We start from the raw sequence: 10770 nt of genomic DNA, 5'->3' as shown, positions 1-10770 counted from the left end.
AAGCTTGCAGGTGTACCCGGAGATGTTGTTAATAAGAAGGTCTTCCCTTTATCTTTGAAGGGAGACACATCGACATGGTATAGGCTATGTGATGATATGGGGTCTTGGAATTACAAACGATTGAAATTGGAATTTCATCAGAAGTTTTATCCTATGCATCTTGTTCATCGTGATCGCAATTACATATATAATTTTTGGCCTCGCGAAGTAGAAAGCATCGCTCAAGCTTGGAGGAGTCTTAAATCAATGTTATATTCATGCCCCAATAATGAGCTCTCGAGAAAAATGATTATTCAAAATTTTTATGCTCGGCTTTCTGATAACAATCGCACCATGCTTGATATTTCTTGTGCTGGCTCTTTTATGATGAAGACTATTGAATTCAAATGGGATTTATTAGAAAGAATTAAACGCAACTCTGAAGATTGGGACCTCGACAATGGTAAGGAGTCAGGTATGACACCTAGTTTTGATTGTGTTAAATCTTTTATGGATACCGATATTTGCCGTAAATTTAGCACTAAATATGGACTTGACTCTGAGATAGTAGCTTCTTTCTGTGAATCTTTTGCTACTTATGTTGATCTCCCCAAGGAGAAGTGGTTTAAATATCATCCTCCCATAGAAGTAAAAGTAGCTGCACCTATTAAAGTTGAAGAAAATATTGTCACTTATAATGATCCTATTGTTCCTACTACATATGTTGAGAAACCACCTTTCCATGTTAGGATAAAGGATCATGCTAAAGCTTCAACTGTAGTTTGTAAAAGCAATATTAAAACATATACACCTCTTGAGCAAGTTAAAGTTGAACCTAATATTGCTATTGTTAAAGATCTCTTGTCCGATAATATTGATGGGCATGTTATTTATTTCTGTGATGAAACTGCTAGAATTGCTAAACCCTGTGCTAAAGATAAACCTAGACCTGTGGTAGGCATGCCTGTTATTTCTGTTAAAATAGGAGATCATTGTTATCATGACTTATGTGATATGGGTGCTAGTGCTAGTGCAATACCTCATTCCTTATACAAAGAAATTATGCATGAGATTGCACCTGCTGAAATAGAAGATATTGATGTCACAATTAAACTTGCCAATAGAGATACTATTTCACCAATGGGAATTGTTAGAGATGTTGAAGTCTTGTGTGGGAAAACTAAATATCCTGCTGATTTTCTTGTTCTTGGTTCCCCACAAGATAGTTTTTGTCCCATTATATTTGGTAGACCCTTCTTGAACAGTGTTAATGCTACCATAGATTGCAAAAGGGATGTTGTTATTGTCGGTTTAGATGATATGACTCATGAATTTAATTTCTCTAAATTTAGTAGACAACACCGTGAAGAAGAATTACCTAGTAAGGATGAAATTATTGGTCTTGCTTCTATTGCCGTACCTCCTAGTGATCCCTTAGAACATTATTTGCTAGACCATGAAAATGATATGTTTATGAATGAAAGAAGGGAATTAGATGAGGTATTCTTTAAACAGGAACCTATTCTGAAAAACAATTTACCTGTTGAAATCCCAGGGGATCCTCCTCCACCCAAGTGTGATCCCGTGTTTGAGATTAAACCGTTACCTGATACTCTTAAATATGCTTATCTTGATGAGAAAAAGATATATCCTGTTATTATTAGTGCTAACCTTTCAGAGCATGAGGAAGAGAGATTATTGAAAACTCTGAAGAAGCACCGTGCTGCTATTGGGTATACTCTTGATGATCTTAAGGGCATTAGTCCCACTCTATGTCAACATAAAATTAATTTGGAATAAGATGCTAAACCAGTTTGTGATCATCAACGCCGGCTGAATCCTAAAATGAAAGAAGTGGTAAGAAAGGAAATACTAAAGCTCCTTGAGGAAGGTATAATCTATCCCGTTGCTGATAGTCAATGGGTAAGTCATGTCCATTGTGTCCCTAAGAAGGGAGGTATTACCGTCGTTCCTAATGATAAAGATGAATTGATTCCTCAAAGAATAATTAAAGGTTATAGGATGGTAATTGATTTCCACAAATGAAATAAGGCAACTAAAAAGGATCATTACCCCTTACCTTTTATCGATCAAATGCTAGAAAGATTATCCAAACATACACATTTTTTCTTTCTAGATGGTTATTCTGTTTTCTCTCAAATACCTGTGTCAGCCAAAGATCAATCAAAGACTACTTTTACATGCCCTTTTGGTACTTTTGCTTATAGATGTATGCCTTTTGGTTTATGTAATGCACCTGCTACCTTTCAAAGATGCATGATGGCTATATTCTCTAACTTTTGTGAAAAGATTGGTGAGGTTTTCATGGACGACTTTTCCGTCTATGGATCTTCTTTTGATGATTGCTTGAGCAACCTTGATCGAGTTTTGCAAAGATGTGAAGAAACTAATCTTGTCTTGAATTGGGAAAAGTGCCACTTTATGGTTAATGAAGGCATTGTCTTGGGGCATAAAGTTTCCGAAAGAGGTATTGAAGTTGATAAAGCCAAGGTTGATGCTATTGAAAAGATGCCATGTCCCAAGGACATCAAAGGTATAAGAAGTTTCCTTGGTCATGCCGAATTTTATAGGAGGTTCATTAAGGACTTCTCAAAAATTTCTCGGCCTCTGACTAATTTATTACAAAAGATATACCATTTGTTTTTGATGATGATTGTGTATAAGCATTTGAAATACTTAAGAAAGCATTGATCTCTGCACCTGTTGTTCAGCCACCTGATTGGAATTTACCCTTTGAAATTATGTGTGATGCTAGTGATTATGCTGTAGGTGCTGTTCTAGGGCAAAGAGTTGATAAGAAATTAAATTTTATTCAATATGGTAGTAAAACTCTAGACAATGCTCAAAGAAACTATGCTACTACTGAAAAAGAATTCTTAGCAGTTGTATTTGCTTGTGATAAGTTCAGACCTTATATTGTTGATTCTAAAGTAACTATTCACACTGATCATGCTGCTATAAATATCTCATGGAAAAGAAAGATGCTAAACCTAGACTTATTAGATGGGTTCTCTTGCTACAAGAATTTGATTTACATATTGTTGATAGAAAGGGAGCTGAGAACCCCGTTGCAGACAACTTGTCTAGGTTAGAAAATGTGCTTGATGACCCACTTCCTATTGATGATAGATTTCCTGATGAGCAATTAAATGTCATAAATGCTTCTCATACTGCTCCATGGTATGCTGATTAAGCTAATTACATTGTTGCTAAGTTTATACCACCTAGTTTCACATACCAGCAAAAAAGTTCTTCTATGATTTGAGGCATTACTTTTGGGATGACCCACATCTTTATAAAGAAGGAGTAGATGGTGTTATTAGACGTTGTGTACCTGAGCATGAACAGGAACAAATCCTACACAAGTGTCACTCCGAAGCTTATGGAGGACACCATGCTAGAGATAGAACTGCACATAAGGCATTGCAATCTGGTTTTTATTGGCCTACTCTCTGCAAGGATGCCCGTAAGTTTGTCTTATCTTGTGATGAATGTCAACGAATTGGTAATATTAGTAGACGTCAAGAACTGTCTATGAACTATTCACTCGTTATTGAACCATTTGATGTTTGGGGCTTTGACTATATGGGACCCTTTCCTTCCTCTAATGGATATACACATATTTTAGTTGCTGTTGATTATGTTACTAAGTGGGTATAAGCCATTCCAACTAGTAGTGCTGATCATAACACTTCTATTAAAATGCTTAAAGAAGTTATTTTTCCAAGATTTGGAGTCCCTAGATATTTAATGACTGATGGTGGCTCACATTTTATTCATGGTGCTTTCCGTAAAATGCTTGCTAAATATGATGTTAGTCATATAATTGCATCTCGGTACCATCCTCAGTCTAGTGGTCAAGTAGAATTGAGTAATAGAGAGCTCAAATTAATTTTGCAAAAGACTGTTAATAGATCTAGAAAGAATTGGTCCAAGAAACTTGATGATGCATTATGGGCCTATAGAACTGCATATAAAAATCCTATGGGTATGTCTCCGTATAAAATGGTCTATGGAAAAGCATGTCACTTACCTCTCGAACTAGAACACAAGGCTTATTGGGCTATTAAAGAACTCAATTATGATTTTAAACTTGCTAGTGAGAAGAGGTTATTTGATATTAGCTCACTTGATGAATGGAGAACCCAAGCCTATGAAAATGCCAAGTTGTTTAAATAAAAAGTTAAAAGATGGCATGACAAAAGAATACAAAAGCGTGAGTTTAATGTAGGTGATTATGTATTGCTATACAACTCTCGTTTAAGATTTTTTGCATGAAAACTTCTCTCTAAATGGGAAGGTCCTTACGTTATCGAGGAGGTCTATCGTTCCGGTGCCATAAAAATCAACAACTTCGAAGGCACAAATCCGAAGGTGGTGAACGGTCAAAGAATCAAACATTATATCTCAGGTAATCCCATAAATGTTGAAACCAATATTATTGAAACCATAACCCCAGAGGAATACATAAGGGACACTTTCCGAAACGTTTCAGACTCCGAAAAGGAATAGGTATGTGGTACGGTAAGTAAACCGACTCCAAAACAGTTTTTAAGGCAATATTTCTCCATTTTGGAATATTTAGAAAAATAAAAAATAAGTAGTAGTCCGGGAAGGACACGAGGGCTCCACGAGGGTGGAGGGCGCGCCCTACCCCACTGGGCGCGCCCCCTACCTCGTGGGCACCTCGTGTGCTCTCCGGACTCTGTTTTCGTACACGACACGTATTTTGGTCGGTAAAAATTCATTATATAATCTCCCGGGGGTTTTGACTCCTGTATCACGCAAAAATATTCTGTCTTTGTTTCGAGCTGTTTTCTGTCGGGGTTGTCAAGGCCAGGCACTATGTCGTCTCCCTCCTCCTCCAACCATGAGGGCAACGATGCTTGGCTAATGAAGATAGAGCTGAAGAGAGAAGAACCCATGGAGATCAACAAGGATGATGGGATCAAGAAAGCCATGGGGGATCAAGTTCCAGCAACAGAAGACACCCTTCAACTTGATCACAATCTTCTTACCCCAACAGAGATCGAAGCTTTCAAGATGATTGAGTTAGCTCGTATACAAAATAAGTATCTCACACATGAAAATATTTTGTTGAAGGAGCATATCATCACACTCAAGGGCATTATCCGCAAGTTAGAAGATCTCCTACGCTCGATGTGCGACTATCCATCATCAACAACACCACCGTCTCCACCAACAAAGAAGAATTGAGTATCTGGTATGGGCACTCCACTTGGCAACTGCCAAGCTTGGGGAGTGCCCCGGTATCATATCACCATCACCTTTATCTTTAATCGTTTTTCTTAGTTCAATCCTTTTGGTAATATCTTGATCTAGTAGAATAAAATTTCTTAGTATGATCTAGTTGTGAGTTTTGCTTTATTATCCTTCTATGTAATCGAGTCCATGAGCTATATAATAAAGATTAGTGTTGAGTCAAGGGCTTGATTATTTTGCCATGATCTTAAGTGAATAAAAGAAAAGAGAAAGAAATAAAAAGAAACAAAGAGATCATATGGATCTCATGGAGAGTAATGAGCTCACATAGAAAAAGTATGATGAATAAAAGTTGTTGAGGGTTGACAAACATAGTTTTGGTCATCGTTCCAATTAATAGGAAGTAATAAAGAAAGAGAGGTCTTCACATATAGATATACTATCTTGGACATCTTTTATGATTGTGAGCACTCATTAAAATATGACATGCTAAAGAGTTGACGTTGGAAAAAGAAGACAACGTAATGGGTTATAGTTTCTTACATCTGAGATAAATTATATTGTCATGGATCATCCAACATGTTGAGCTTGCCTTTCCCCCTCATGCTAGCCAAATTCATCGCGCCAAGTAGAGATACTACTTGTGCTTCCAAATACCCTTAAACCAGTCTTGCCATAAGAGTCCACCATATCTACCTATGGATTGAGTAAGATCCATCAAGTAAGTTGTCATCGGTGCAAGCAATAAAAATTGCTCTCTAAATATGTATGATTGATTGGTGTGGAGGAAATAAGCTTTATACGATCGTGTGATATGGAAGTAATAAAAGCGACAGACTGCATAATAAAGGTCCATATCACAAGTGGCAATATAAAGTGACGTTCTTCCACATTAAGATTTTGTGCATACAACCATAAAAGTGCATGACAACCTTTGCTTCCCTCTGCGAAGGGCCTATCTTTTACTTTTATCTCCTACATTGCATAAGAGTCATGGTGATTTTCACCCTTCCTTTTTACATTTTATCCTTTGGCAAGCACAATATGTTGGAAAGATCCTGGTATGTATGGCTAATTGGATGTGAGTTTTCATGAACTATTACTGTTGACATTACCCTTGAGGTAAAACGTTGGGAGGCAAAACTATAAGCCCCTATCTTTCTCTGTGTCCGATTAAAATTCCATACCCATAAGTATTGCGTGAGTGTCAGCAATTGTGAAAGACTATATGATAGTTGAGTATGCGAACTTGTTGAAAATCTCTTATACATTGACTCTTTCCTATGTTATGATAAATTGCAATTGCTTCAATGACTGAGATCATAGTTTGTTAACTTTCAATGAAGTTTATGATCCATACTTGATATTGTGATTGAATTATTACTCTAGCATTAGAGATTATATGACAAGAATTATATAAGTTGTTGTTCTAAGAATGATCATGATGCCCTCATGTCCGTATTTTATTTTTATCGACACCTCTATCTCTAAACATGTGGACATATTTTTCGATTTCGGCTTTTCGCTTGAGGACAAGCGAGGTCTAAGCTTGGGGGAGTTGATACGTCCATTTTGCATTATGGGCTGTTATTACACATTATGTCACAATACTTATACCTATTCTCTCTTATTTTACAAGGTTTACATAAAGAGGGAGAATGTCGGCAACTAGGATTCTGGGCTGGAAAAGGAGGAAATATTAGAGACCTATTCTGCACAGCTCCAAAAGTCCTGAAACTTCACGGAAGATGTTTTCCAAATATATAAAAAATACTGAGAGCAAGAACATCACCAAGGGGGGCACACCCTTCCCACGAGGGTGGGGGTGTGCCCCCTACCTCGTGGCCCCCCCGGTGGCCCTCCGGTGGCCATCTTCTGCTATATGGAGTCTTTCAATGGGAAAAAAATCATAAGCCATCTTCTCGGACGAAACTCCGCCGCCACAAGGCGGAACCTTGGCAGAACGAATCTAGGGCTCTAGCGGAGCTGTTCTGCCGGGGAAACTTCCCTCCCGGAGGGGGAAATCATCGCCATCGTCATCACCAACGCTCCTCTCATTAGGAGAGGGCAATCTCCATCAACATCTTCATCAGCACCATCTCCTCTCAAAATCCTAGTTCATCTCTTGTATCCAATTCTTGTCTCCAAGTCCGGGATTGGTGCTAGTAGGTTGCTAGTAGTGTTAATTACTCCTTGTAGTTGATGCTAGTTGGTTTAATTGGTGGAAGATCATATGTTCAGATCCTATATGCATATTAATACCCCTCTGATTATGAACATGTTTATGCTTTGTGAGTAGTTACTTTTGTTCCTGAGGACATGGGAGAAGTCTTGCTATTAGTAGTCATGTGAATTTGGTATTCGTTCGATATTTTGATGAGATGTATGTTGTCTCTCCTCTAGTGGTGTTATGTGAACGTCGACTACATGACACTTCACCATTGTTTGGGCCTAGAGGAAGGCATTGGGGAGTAATAAGTATATGATGGGTTGCTAGAGTGACAGAAGCTTAAACCATAGTTTATGCGTTGCTTCGTAAGGGGCTGATTTGGATTCATATGTTTCATGCTATGGTTAGGTTTACCTTAATACTTTTGTTGTAGTTGCGGATGCTTGCAATAGAGGTTAATCATAAGTGGGATGCTTGTCCAAGTAAGGGCAGTACCCAAGCACCGGTCCACCCACATACCAGATTATCAAAGTACCGAACGCGAATCATATGAGCATGAAAACTAGCTTGACGATATTCCCATGTGTCCTCGGGAGCGCTTTTCTCTATATAAGAGTTTGTCCAGGCTTGTCCTTTGCTACAAAAAGGATTGGGCCACCTTGCTGCACTTTATTTACTTTTGTTACTTGTTGCTCGTTACAAATTATCCTATCACAAAACTATCTGTTACCACTTATTTCAGTACTTGCAGAGAATACCTTGTTGGAAACCGCTTATCATTTACTTCTGCTCCTCGTTGGGTTCGACACTCTTACTTATCGAAAGGACTATGATAGATCCCCTATACTTGTGTGTCATCACTCCACGCCGGTCATCATGCTCGTGAGAGCTACTTCTTTTGCCTTGGTCTTGGTGTTTGCGGCCTCGATCTCTAGCATCTTAGCTTGCTTCTCCGCCTTCATCTCAAGCATCTTGGCTTGCTTCTCCGCGTCCATCTCAAGCCTCCTCCTTTGGATCTCCATGAAGGCGTTCATTTGCTCTTCTTTGTAACACTGGCGCTCCTCCTTTCTTGAGTCCTTCTTGCTCATCATGCCCTCCTCGCTTGCGATCAAGGCGTTGGACGCCGCATCCCACTTGTCCTCCTTCTTGAAGTTGGTCTCCCCCCGCGGGTGTGCCTTCTCACTGTCCTCAACCTCCTCCACGGCTTGCTTGCCCCCACGCGACTTGAGGGCGGCATATTGCGCCTTGAACTTCTCCTCGTCTTTGATGAACCTAAAGCAATGGGAGAGGTTGAAGCACTTGCCATTGTGTTGGACCTTGAATGCCTCTAAAGCTTGAAATGCCTACAAATGTATTTCATGCAAGCATATTGGCAAATGTTATGCAAATGAACACGCAAGCATAAACTTGATGACACAAAAGAGGGCAGCTTGCTAGCATATCATGTCCTGCATGCCGATGCTGCTTAGGGGGCAGGCCTTGACGCTCTAAAGAGTGGCACAAAACTTGTTGCGCTCTTGTTGGATCACCCTCCATCGCTTCGAAATGGACACCCACCTGCGCATGTTTACTATTTGGTACGGCGGAAACTTCTTGCACTCATGAAACTCACGGTGGAAACGAATCCAAAAAGTTGAATGCTTTTGTTCGACACTCGTCTTGGGGACTTGCCCAATGTATCTCCAACACTCGCAAAGAAGCTTGTCCCCGGCCACTGTGTATGCTTTGGTCCGCTTGCTCTTGGGCTTCGGCTTTAGCCCAGCGGCTTGGTTAGCGAGCTCGTCCTCGAACAAAGGCCCCCCTTCGTTATCGCACTCGTCCTCTTCCTCTTGCTCGTAGTCCTCCAGAAAATCATGGTCAAGTGGGAAGCCGTCCAGATCCATGTCGACCTGATCACGCATGAAGGCCACCTGATCTTGATCATAGCCAGCGGACGGCGTGAACGCCCCTCAGCCGTCCTTGTTTTGTGTCTTGTCGGGATCGTAGCCAGCGGCCGGCGCACCACCCTCGAAGATCAGGTTCTGCATTTAGTCCTCGTCACTAGCGGCCGGCATTCCGTCGAACAGGTTGCATGCGCCCAGCAGCACGTCGACTGGCATCTGTCGCCCGCATTTCCTCGTGCCTCTAGATGACAGCCACTGGCCATCGGTGTAGCGTTGAGGTCGATGGGCACGGGCATGGGCATGGAAGGCGCCAGCACGCTCACCTCGGGCGAGCACTCCCTAGAGAGGCGGGAGGCCTGTTGGTAGACGTGGAAGCCGGGCATCGGGGTGCAAGCCGACGCGCGGGGCGAGTCGGGCAGCACCATCTGAGGGAACGTGACTGAGACGATGCTGGCCGCGGCGACGGCACCGTTGACGAGGCCGTGCTGGCTAGGATTTAACCCTAGCATGTAGAGCACCTTCCTCGTTGCCGCCGTGATGCAGGCATTGGTGACCTCCTGCTGCATGGCGGCGGCGGCCGTCGCGATGGCTTCATCCATCGCGCCCGCGGCGTGCCTCCGGCCCTTTCTCTTGGCCGACTCCCTTGCCCATTGTTCGGGCGTCAGCGCCTTCTTCGGCTTAGGCACGGCGGCGGTCTTGCGGGGGGGGGGGGGGGGGGGGGGGGGGGGGGGGGGGCGCGAGGCTTGCCTTTGCCGGAGGGGGCAGTGGTCAAGCCGAACGAGGCGAGGGAGGCGAGGTCGGCAGCGGCTGAGGGAGTCCTGGACTAAGGGGTCCTCAGGCGTCCGGCCTGTTATCCGTGGGCCGGACTGATGGGCTATGAAGACATGAAGGCCGAAGACTATATCTGAGTCCAGATTGGACTCTCCTTGGCATGGAAGGCAAGCTTGGCAACCGAATATGAAGATTCCTTCTTATGTAACCGACTCTATGTAAACCCTAGATCCCCCTGTTGTCTATATAAACCGGAGGGGATAGTCCGGAAAGGACACCATTCATTACCATAATCATATACGCTAGGCTTCTAGGGTTTAGCCATCACGATCTCGTGGTAGATCAACTCTTGTAACACCCATATTCATCAATATCAATCAAGCAGGACGTAGGGTATTACCTCCATAGAGAGGGCCTGAACCTGGGTAAACATTGTGTTCCTTGTCTCCTGTTACCATCGATCCTAGACGCACAGTTCAGGACCCCCTACCCGAGATCCGCCGGTTTTGACACAGACATTGGTGCTTTCATTGAGACTTCCACTATGCCGTCCATGAAAGGCTCGATGGCTCCTTCAATCATCTACAGCGACATTGTCCAAGGAGAAACTTTCCTCCCCGGACAGATTTTCGTGTTCGGCGGCTTCGCATTGCGGGCCAACTCGCTTGGCCATCTGGAGCAGATCGATAGCTACGCCCCTGGCCACCAGGTCAGGTTTGGAAG

This window comes from Triticum urartu, chromosome 1 (assembly GCF_003073215.2).
Source record: "Triticum urartu cultivar G1812 chromosome 1, Tu2.1, whole genome shotgun sequence".
NCBI classification, from domain to species: Eukaryota; Viridiplantae; Streptophyta; class Magnoliopsida; order Poales; family Poaceae; genus Triticum; species Triticum urartu.
Note: the sequence above shows the minus strand (reverse complement) of the source record.